Source organism: Hakea prostrata, chromosome 1, assembly GCF_041222555.1.
Source record: "Hakea prostrata isolate BN-2017 chromosome 1, UWA_Hpros_2, whole genome shotgun sequence".
Classification (NCBI taxonomy): Eukaryota; Viridiplantae; Streptophyta; class Magnoliopsida; order Proteales; family Proteaceae; genus Hakea; species Hakea prostrata.
This window is the reverse complement of record NC_142600.1, coordinates 66,223,327-66,234,571: the sequence shown is the minus strand read 5'-3', so window position 1 is coordinate 66,234,571 and position 11,245 is coordinate 66,223,327. Positions and strand designations below refer to the sequence as shown.

The 11,245-nt window shown below is 37.2% G+C and overlaps 1 pseudogene; it reads left to right on the top strand.

The window, feature by feature from the left end:
* Positions 1-3,371: 3,371 nt before the first annotated feature.
* LOC149029468 (disease resistance protein L6 pseudogene) lies at positions 3,372-9,714 on the top strand (annotated as a pseudogene).
* The last annotated feature ends 1,531 nt before the right edge of the window (positions 9,715-11,245 follow it).

Below are 11,245 nucleotides of genomic sequence, written 5' to 3'. Positions count from 1 at the left end.
ATCTGGTCGAAGAATGTTGGTAGACCCTGAGGTCTTCACTTCATCAGGATTACCTTGACCTGAAATATCTTCACCCAAGGAAGGATGAGACTCAGGATCCGAGCTACTCTTGCTAGCCATCCTCTTGGTCGGTCGAGGAGGAAGATCGGATGAGTTGCCTTTCCGAACACGGGAAGATGATTTGTCCTTCATTACACCCTTATCTTTCGAAGGGGAAGACCGATCAGTAGTTGGGGCCTTATCTGGTTTAGTAGGATGCTTGGCCTCCACTTCCAACATACTAGCTGCAGCATCCTCAAAATCTTCCTCACCGAGCATCACTGCATCATTTTTCCGAATAAGATGACTTTGGAAATAATAAGATGAAACGAAAGCGAGGATGAAAAGGAGAAAAGACTCGTCTTACCGGTCAAAAACCCCCAATAACGGAGGATGTTCGGATATTCCGGACAATACCCATTAACAGCAAATAAATTCCGATCTGCGGTTGGGATCTTCCGAATACGATCCCGGGCTTCCTGCTCGGAACAAGTAAGAGGAGGAATGGCATTTGAATCCTCCTTAGGTGCTTTTGGCCACAAGGTAGGGAAACCAGGAGAAGAGGGAGGACGAACAAAAAAGTATCTAGACCTCCAACCCTTAGTGTTGGCAGGGAGAGTACCCTTCCCCACAAAATTCCCTTCCCAACCAGAATAAGAAGGAGTACGTTTGGAAAGATAGAACCAACGATCTTGTTCTTGTTTTTTACACATAAAGAACTGAAGAAACAAATTCAAGGTCGGCACTACACCGACCTCATCATGTTGGCGAGAATCCCCAAAAACGAGATGATATTACGCCAAGCTGTTGGGTGCTAACATTCCCGGACACATCCCAAAGCGATTAAGGAAATCAGCAAAAACAAGGTGCACGGGAAGCCTAAAGCCACTAACAAAGGCATCTTCGTATACAGCAAACTCACCAGGAGGTGGTCGGTGAGCCCGATCATAACAAGATGGAACGCTCAATACGAAGCTATCAGGAATAGCATACCGAGCCCGAATCTCCTTCAGATCAGCTTCTGTAAGCTCGGACGGATAGAATTTGGGACCCGAAGTACTAGGGTCGAAATCTATGTGTTCGGAAGTTTTAGGACGACTTCTCTCAAGAGCTAAGGCTGAGGGGGAAAGGCTAAACAACCAACGTTTCCTATTCGTACTAAACCGACTACGAATACTCAATGAAGCTAACTCAGCATCACTAAGTAGGTTTGGACGAGTACCTGGAGACAAGGTCGGATCAACAGCAGTGTCACTATCAGTGTCACTGTACCCAGAAGAGGAAGCCCCACTGTCTCCAGAACGAGCAGTGGAACTCCCCGAAGAGGGTTGGCTAAAGGAGGCCCTGGAAGGCTTAGAAGCTTTCCTCTTCACACCCATTACTAAACAGAGGCGAAACAAGCAAAAAAGAACAGAAAAAGAAAATACAAAAGAAAACTCAGAGATTGAATACAAACGCAATGATAAAGGTCATCAAAAGATTCAGAAGAGGCAGGTAAACTTACTCGTGAAGGAAAAGCAGAACGAGCACCAGGATAAAGCTTAAAAGGAATCTTCAAAAGCACTGCAACTCCTTTCGTTTTTCACAGAGAACGGAAATGAAACAGCAGAAGCAAATGAAAGAGGAAGAAGAAAGGTTTATGTACCCCCAAATATTCCAATCTAAGGGATAAGGTAAGAGGGCTGTAGAACTTCCAAGAAGATTCTGATCTTGCGATTGTAATAACACCCACCTTCTGATGAATCTCCAAACGATGGCAACCGTACATCTTCCTTAAAGATTCTAATCTAAAAGTGAGGATCGAAAATCAAAAGAGAAGACAAACGGTTGCAATTCCAACTTTAAAAAAAAAAAAAAAAATCAAAGCATCCTCATCCAAAGTCATAAAGGCAAGGCCACGTGTCCAAAAAGTCTTCCTCAAAGAACGTGCATTGTCATTCTCAGCCGTAATGGCGCAGTACTCTGACAGCTGACGTCAGTCATCAAACTTCCACATATCAGGATTGCAACAAGTAACCGTGGTCGAAAACAGTGAACATATCCGATCACTAAATCTCTAAAGTCCGAACAGGAGAAAGCTCGGACTCCAGAGACTGGGGGGCTTATGATGAGGAAAGAATAAATAGACCAGAATCAGTTCGGTTTAAACCCAGTTCGGTCAGAACAATTGGACCAGTTCGGTCCAATCTTAGTCCGACCAGATCGGACCAAGTTAGACCGACCAAGTTAAGGTCGGTTGGATAAATATAAAGTTGAATACAAAGGTAAATCTGAATAAGATTCTAGCCAAAGAAACAGTATTCAACCAGGACTCTACTACTTGTGTTCGAGTAGGGCACAATGACTAAGAGTCAGATCACAACCAAACTAGGGTTTGAGTATCACTCGAACTCGTACGTGGGAAATCTATAAAAAGGTAAAGGAGCACAAGAGAAAGGTACGCTGAATAGAATTATCACTATTCGTATTATTATTGTTCATTACTTTCTTGCCTTCCTTAGTCGGATTTCTAACTAGATCGTCGGAGTTGAGGCCCCGCCCCCCCGGGGGGGGGGGTCGGGGGGGGGGGGCTCGGGGGGGGGGGGGGGGGGGGGAGAAGGCACGAACAAAAAAAAAAAAAAAAAAAAAAAAAAAAAAAAAAAAAATTTAATTTAAAAAAAAAGAAAATATATTAAATAATATAAGACACGTGGGGGTGGGGGTTTTTTGAAGGAAAAGTAAGAGTTGAGTGGTTTCATTAAAAAAAAAAAATAAAATATATTGTTTGTTATTTTTTTTTTTGTTTTTAGTAATGGTGGTTTTTTTTTTTTTTTTTTGAATGTAAAATAGTGTAAAAAGAGAAGAGAGTTTGTTGTGGTGTTGTTTTTTTTTTTTTTTTTTTTTTTTTTTTTTTGTTTGAATGGTGTCGCCTATAGAGACCTTAAGCTTGAAAATCACTAATTAATTGTGTGAAATATGGAGGAAGGTTGTAAGTTTTGATATTGAAGTCCTAACGTCTCACTACTAATTGGAATATGCTTTACATCCTCAATAGGATGATTATAAATGTACAAAAACAGATAATAAAAAAACGTGATTGAATAAAATTAAAACAAACGTTGGAAAGTCTTCCACGCATGCCTGTGAATTGCTCTTTACTAGTTGGTCATTCTCATTTAGCATTTTAGTGGTTCAGATCCGAAGCTTAGAGAGTTCATGTATCAGTTTTCTTCTTGTTTAACTTCAGACTGTATATTCACCAAGAATACTTTCAAGACAACCCACAGATCATCAAGCTTGGCACGTCTCACTTTAGGTGACATTTGAAAGAGTCAAGCAATCAATTTCATACAATGGCTGCAGCTTCTCAACAAGCTTCTTCTTCTTCTGCGAGTTATGGAGTGTTCTTGAGCTTTCATGGTAAAGATGTTTGTACTGGTTTTGCAGACCACCTCTACCATGCTTTAGTTGGGGCTGGAATTTGAACTTTCAGGGACGATGAAGAACTGAGTAAGGGAGAAGAGATTGCTATGAATCTACTCGTTGCTACACAGCAATCAAAAATCTCAATCCCCATTCTCTCGATGAATTATGGATCTAGCAAATGGTGCCTCAATGAGCTTAAGGAGATCTCTAAATGCAAAAGAACAAGGAACCAGACCGTATTGCTTGTTTTCTACAAAATTGAACCCACGGATGTGCGAAACCAAACTGGGGGATACATGACGGCCTTTAATGAGGAGCACCCAAAGCGTTTTGACGAGGCAACAGTGCAACAATGGCAAGATGTTCTACAAGAGATAGGAAAACTAGATGGATGGCATATCAAAGAGGGCTTGTAAGTACAACACTTTTTTTATTTTATTTCACATTATAAAGTTGTTTGTATTTCTAATCCTAGAAACTCACAAAAAAGTTGCTCAAAATTAGTAGACATGTGGTTGGATCAATAAATAATAATTTGGGTTTAGAGGTACCTAAGACAATTTTGTAGGATTAAGAGCTAAAAATATCTGAGATACTGTCTATTACTTTTTCACCTTATTGCTCCCTATGAGAGATGTTGATGAAGAAACAATACCAAGATATATATAGAAGTAAATAATTGTTAGGTTTTTTATAAAATCTATATTAAGTTTCAAAATTAGTTTTTGTATTTTTTTTATTTAATTATTTTTTTAGTATGTGGGACCAATGAGATAAGGGTGGTAATGAGGCACCATGAGTAAAGGAGTCCCTTCATGACCTTGGTTATGAGGCTCTTCATGACATTGGTCATGGGTCTTAAAGGTCTTGATCATGGTGGTGTGGTGGGCTTACTTGAAGGGTGGAATTTACTTAAATTCTAACTCTTATCCTTCAATTCTCATTTCAATTTCATGACCATTCATGAGTGGGGTTAAGGTTATTGAATGGATTAAATCTAATTCATTGCCTTAAGAATCCTAAGGGGTGTAAGGTGAGGTTTGAGCCTATATAAACCCCTTCCTTGCATGTGGGGTGCAATAGAGACACTCCAGTCACTTACATTATTTGTTTTACAAAGTTCATTTATTTCTTTGAGTTGTCTAAGTGTTGTGCTCTAGCTTTTGGCTCCTTGAAGGGACTAGAAGAACTACCTCATCTTCTAGTTGGAGGTTGCTTTATCTTGGAGGTGGTGTTGCGAAGAACCCTTGGTAGTAGGGTGCATCAATTACCTTAAAGACAGCACTCAAGGTGTGACTTAACCTCATTGTTCGGTGGTTCGTTCGGTTGCAACATCAAGCTCTCCGGATTGGTAAGGATCTTCATCTTTCAATTGTGTTGCAATTTCATTTTAGTGTTTGGTAGAATTTGTAATACAATTACCCAAGAAGTTCAAAGTAATTGATTTCTGAAAGATCCAATGGCAAGTCTTGGAGATGACGACTTCAACAAAGACGAGAACAACAACATTGAGGTTGTTGATGGAGTTAACACCATAGGAGATCCTTCAAACAATACTGTTGAAGGCAACGTCAACAAACAAGGTGACGACACATTCGTTGGCATAGATGGTATGAAATATCCATTCCTTGCTACCCGTGATTCAATCCCCACTAATGTCATGCCAACAGTGACAGATCTTATCCCAGTTTTGGGTAAGATGAGGATTGTCATTGAGTTCAAAAAAATCAAACAGTTTGGAGGTCAAAACTTCAAACGGTGGAGGCAAATGTCATTGTTTGCCTTATCCCAAATTGGGGTGGCATTTGCCTTGACTGAACCCATGCCAGAAAAAAGTAATGTCCCTATTAAGGAAGGCAAAAGGGTGGCTTGGATTCAAGCGGACTACTAATGCAAGAATCGAATTTTGAATGCATTATCTAATGACTTATACCATGTGTATAATTCATTAGAATATGCTTATTTGATTTGGGATGCTTTGGTTAAGAAGTATTCTCTTGAAGATGCTGGTTCAAAGAAATACTTGGTGGCTAGCTTTCTAAATTTTTCTATGAAAGATAGTGATACCATATCAACCCAAATTGATTTATTTCAAATTGTGGTTGGGAAGCTAGCAAAAGAGAAAATGATCTTACCTGAATAATTTGTAACCGGTGCCTTGATTGAGAAACTTCCACCTTCATGAAATGCTTTCAAGATGTCTATGAAACATAAGAAGACAAGATTGACCTTAGACCAATTGGTTGTAAGGATTAAGATTGAAGAAAGGAACCGGTTCAAAGACAAGGGTGAAAAAGACCTTGGGGAAATAAGCTTAAAAGCAAACTTGGTGGAAACCAACAAGCAAAACAAAAAGAGGAAAAGTCCTCAAGACTATGATGAGTCTTCTAAGAAGAAGAAATTGGCTTCTTTTGTTTGTGGAAAGGTTGGCCATGTCAAAAAAGATTGTAGGTTCAAGAAGGGAAAAAACTGAAAAGACATTTTTTTCCTATTCCAGGAGCTCAAATGATGAAAATGTATTTGTAGGAAAGGGATACCTTAATGAGGATTTGTTTGTTCTTAGTATTTCAAATGTTGTAATTGAAAAGTCTAGAACTTATTCTGTTTACTTTGTTGTTTCGTTCAATACTTATGATTTGTGCCATAATAGTGTGAAATATATCACAAAACTATGCAAGTTAGGGATGACCACCGATAAGATGGAATATTCCAAGGACAAGTGTAAGACTTGTGTGGAGGCTAAGTTAACCAAAATGCCTCACAAGACTATGGATAGAAAAAGGATCTCTTGGAATTGATCCATAGTGACTTAAGTGACTATAAGTCATATGAGTAAAGGGGAGAACAATTATATTATCACCTTCATAAATGATTATTCTAGATATACCATGATATATTTGCTCAAATCAAAGGATGAGGCCAGAAAGACATTTATATTTTACAAAACAGAAGTTGAAAATCAACATGGCGAGAAGATTAAAGACTTAGGACCGATAGAGGGACTGAGTATTTTAATCTTGATAAGTTTTGTGAGGAAAATGAAATCATCCATGATAAGACCGCTACGTATCAACTGGAATTAAATGGGGTAGCAGAAAAGAAAAATAGATCTCTTAAAGAGATGATGAACTCCATGTTGTTGAGTTCTAATGTACCACTTGATATGTGGGGGGAAGCCATGTTGACATCTTGTTATCTTTAAAAAAGAATAAGGTGTACAATGGTAAAAGGAGACATATACGCTTTAGACACAATTTTGTGTGACAGTACATAGATGAAGAAATGATAGCTATCGATTATGTGAAGTTTGAAAGGAATCAAGCTGACATGTTCACAAAGGCTATGTCTATCAAAAATTTGTGTGTTGCATCTACAGGAATGGGGTTAATGCCTAATCATCGGGGTCATATTATGGATACCCTACATATATGAAGAGGCTAAATACCTGAATTAGGTTCAAGGGTACAAACGAAGTCATGGGTGGACCGATTCAGTACTACTATTTATAATTATTCCATTCTAGGGTATAGATGAAGGTAATAGTACTACCACTAGGATAAGGTTGAGCGAAGCTCTTAATTAGTCTAATCCCAATTAATGTGGAGGTGTGTTAATTGTGGTGCACATCAGAAACTAATCTAAGTGGATGTAGGTGGTTTGGCCGCCGCCAATGAGAACTTATAGGTGAGTTCTCTAGACATTCATGAATCCAGGATAAGGGACATGGCTGGTTCAAAAGTCCAATGTGTAATATAAAAGGTAGCTCCAAAAGTAAACCTTTAGGACATGGATGATGGGACAGTCAGCTACGCTAGTGAGGAAAGGTTCAAGGAGTTTGACTCTACCCGTATTTTGTAGTGCGTCTCATTAGACCTAGTGCAGGTTCAAGTCCGAAAGACACCTACAACGATGTGTCTTTTAGTGTTTAATACAGTCACAACACCTGTCATTTTTTGCAATTTTGAAACTTGTAGGGGATTGTTAGGTTTTTTATAAAATCTATATTAAGTCATAATAAATTTTGTATGATATAATTCACTTGTGGACTTCTTCTATATGCAGGGGCGGACCTACTAAGGGGCCCGGGGGCCATGGCTCCCCCCCCGGATTTTTCAAAATTTAAATTTTAGATTTTTTATATTAATTTTCTTCATTTTTCCACTTTTTTCTCTTGTCATATGTAAAATGTCACTATTTGGCCCCCCCAATATTGAGAACAACTTTTAAATGTAAAATAATGGGTATAAAAGTCATCTCTAGTTAAAAACTAACTCCTCAATTCCTATTTATTCTCCCCACTTCTCTCTCACATCTTTTCTTCCTATTTATTCTCATCTTTTCTATAAACGTAGATCAAAGGAAAATTTTGAAAAAAAAAATCTTATTAGATATTCAAAATGTCATTTATAATTAGAAACTAACTCCTCAATTCCTATATTCTCTCATATCTCCTCTCTCCTCTCTCCTCTTTTTTTTCCTATTTATTCTCTTATGTTTCTTTCTTCCTATTTATTTTTCTCTTTTTATAAGCGTGGGTTAAAAAAAATTTGGTAAAAAAATCTTCCCCACAATTAGGTACTCTTTTTATTTCTCAATTTATTTATTGTTTCTCTTTTTTTTCTTCTTTTTTTTAATATTTTTTATTTGATTTTATATTCTTTGTTTCTTTATTTTGTCTACAATTTTTGCTATTTGATTTTATATTATAAATAAAATGTCTATAGTTAGTGAGGTAACTAAGTACCATTGGTTGCATTTCTTACCTTAAAAAAAATATTTGGTTTGCATCTGACATTTTAGGGTTGAAGTCATGTGTATTTTCTTTTTCTTTTTTGTACTGATGCTTTAATTTATTTATATTTTGTTGAAAAAAACTATCATTATCAATAATTTACCTATTTTTATCAAATATGTGTGGCCCCCACAAAATATATGTGAGTTTATTCGTTAATATAATAAAATATCATACGTGGGACCCTCAATGGGTCTTAAGGACCCATACAACATGTGTAGCAAAAAACCATTGGTGCTTTCCCAATCTGGATTTCAATTCTTCCCCCCCCCCCCAATATTGAATCCTGGTTCCGCCCCTGTCTATATGCAATATTGATTTATTTCTTCTTCTTTTCTTTCTTTCTTTCTTTCTTTTAATTAATTAATTTATTATTATAATTTTTTTTACATCATTCATACTCTTATGTATTTAGTGTTTTCTTGTTTGAGTTATACAGGCATGAAGGGAAGTTGGTGACTGAAATTGTTAAAAAAGTTTCAAGTACATTGAACAAGAGTCTCTCTCATGATTCTGACAAGCTAGTTGTAATTGAATCTCATATAAAAGAACTGTTAAAACTATTAAATATTAAATCTGACGTCACAAAAATTGTAGGGATCCATGGACTTGGTGGTATTGGAAAGACCACAATTGCTTGGGCTACCTATAATAGGATCCTTAATAAATTTGAAGAATATGTATTTATTAGGAATGTTCGTGAGGATGCTAGAAAATTTGGGATCCAACATCTACAAAATAAGCTTATGAGATCCACCTTAAAAAATGAAAGTCCAAATATTGATGATGTAGAAACTGGAATTAAAGTGATCCAAGAAAGATTGTCCGCAAAGAGAGTTCTTTTTATTCTTGATGATGTGGATCAAGATGTTCAGATGGAGTTTCTAATTGGGGATGGAAATTGGCTTCATAGTGGAAGTAGAATCATTATTACAAGTATAGGTAAGGATACTCTAATTAAAAATAAAGCAGTGCTTTACGAGCCTAATTTAATGAACTTGGATGATTCTCTTGTACTTTTTAGCCGTTATGCATTTCAAATGGACCAACCTCAAGAAGATTATATGGATCTCTCAAAAGAAATTGTTAAAATTACTGAAGGACTTCCATTGGCTCTTCGAGTTATTGGTTCATCTTTATTTTCAAAGAAGAAATCAATATGGGAAGAGATGTTGATGAAGTTGCAGATGGCTCCTAGTCATGATGTCATGGAAAGCCTAAAAATAAGTTATGATGGATTGGGACATGCAGGGCAACAAATGTTTCTCGATATTGCTTGTTTTTTTATTGGAATGAAAAAGGATTTTGTGTGTTATATATGGGAAGGCTGTAACTTTTTCCCTCAGTCAGAACTTGAAGTTCTTTGTGCAAATTCTTTGATAACGATTAATGAAAACAATGAGCTAGGGATGCATGATGTGATTCGTGATTGGGAGAGAGATTGTTCGTCGAGAGAGTCCGAGACCAGGCGAACGTAGCCGAGGTATGGTCTAAAGAGGAAGCTTTGGATGTACTCAACCGACAACAAGTATGTATTCAATATATATATGTATTCAATAAGCTTTGGTCATAATTTTCTTGATTTGGTTTGACTGTTTTCTCTATTGAAACTTTTTCATATACTAGTATAGAAAAAGATATTGTGAAAATAGGAACATGATTATTCATTTATGCTTTTTGCATATACATGTTTTATATGCACGTTCTTCATTATGTTTACGTGTTGTGAGCAGCACTATGCTTGGTGTACCTCATGTTCCATAAATTCTATTTTTGAAATGCCTATTGCCTTCAATTAGGGACAGGTTATTGCTCCAAGAAGAAGCCTTAGAATTCAGCAGGTACCTGCGCTAATTTATACGCCATTTTTTAAAAGAGAGAGAGTTCATAGACATTGGGCTGATGCTGCAGCTGAATAGGAGGAACAATAGGAGGAGCTGCATCATCATCAGGAGAAACTGCACCATAATCATCAGCAGCATTTGCTGCTTCAGCTTCAGCTGCAGCATGAGCATGAGCATGAGCATGAGCACGACGACCCAATAAAACAAACAAATTTTTTTTTTGGTTTCTTTATTTATCATATAACTGTTTTTTTTGCCTTTCCAATAGCTTTTCTCCATTATCTATTATATGTCAAGTTCTCCTGACATGGATACCAGTTAGCATGAACTGTATTGGGTTTTGTCATAAGATTCATCCACATAATTCATTGAATTTGATCTCCGGAGTTTCAATTGCCAAAAAGAAAAGACCTCTCAAGTTGCATATTCATGGGAAATGAACGAAGGAAAGTAAGATTTAAGGTATTACAATATACGTTGGCAGCCCTGGCAAACTGAACACGGGCAACCACATGGAGGTATTACAATACGACGTGGAGTAACAGGATACGATCCACCACTATCATCAGCATCAACACGACCATCAGCAGCATCAGTAACAATATGACGTGGAGTAACAGGAGACGATCTACCATAATCATTAGCATCAACACGACCATCAGCAGCATCAGTAACAATATGATGATTATGGTAGATCGTCTGCTGTTACTCCACGTCGTATTGTTACTGATGCTGCTGATGGTCGTGTTGATGCTGATGATAGTGGTGGATCGTCTCCTGTTACTCCACGTCGTATGGTAATACCTCCATGTGGTTGCCCGTGTTCAGTTTGCCAAGGCTGCCAACGTATATTGTAATACCTTAAATCTTACTTTCCTTCGTTCATTTCCCATGAATATGCAACTTGAGAGGTCTTTTCTTTTTGTCAATTGAAACTCCAAAGATCAAATTCAATGAATTATGTGGATGAATCTTATGACAAAACCCAATACAGTTCATTCTAACTGGTATCCATGTCTGGAGAACTTGACATATAATAGATAATGGAGAAAAGCTATTGGAAAAGGCAAAAAAAACAGTGTTTTTCTGAAGCCCACTTGTGCATGTATTTAATTCAAAAGCGAAAATCCACTCTCTGTTTGTGTTGTGATTCAAGCTTTGAACA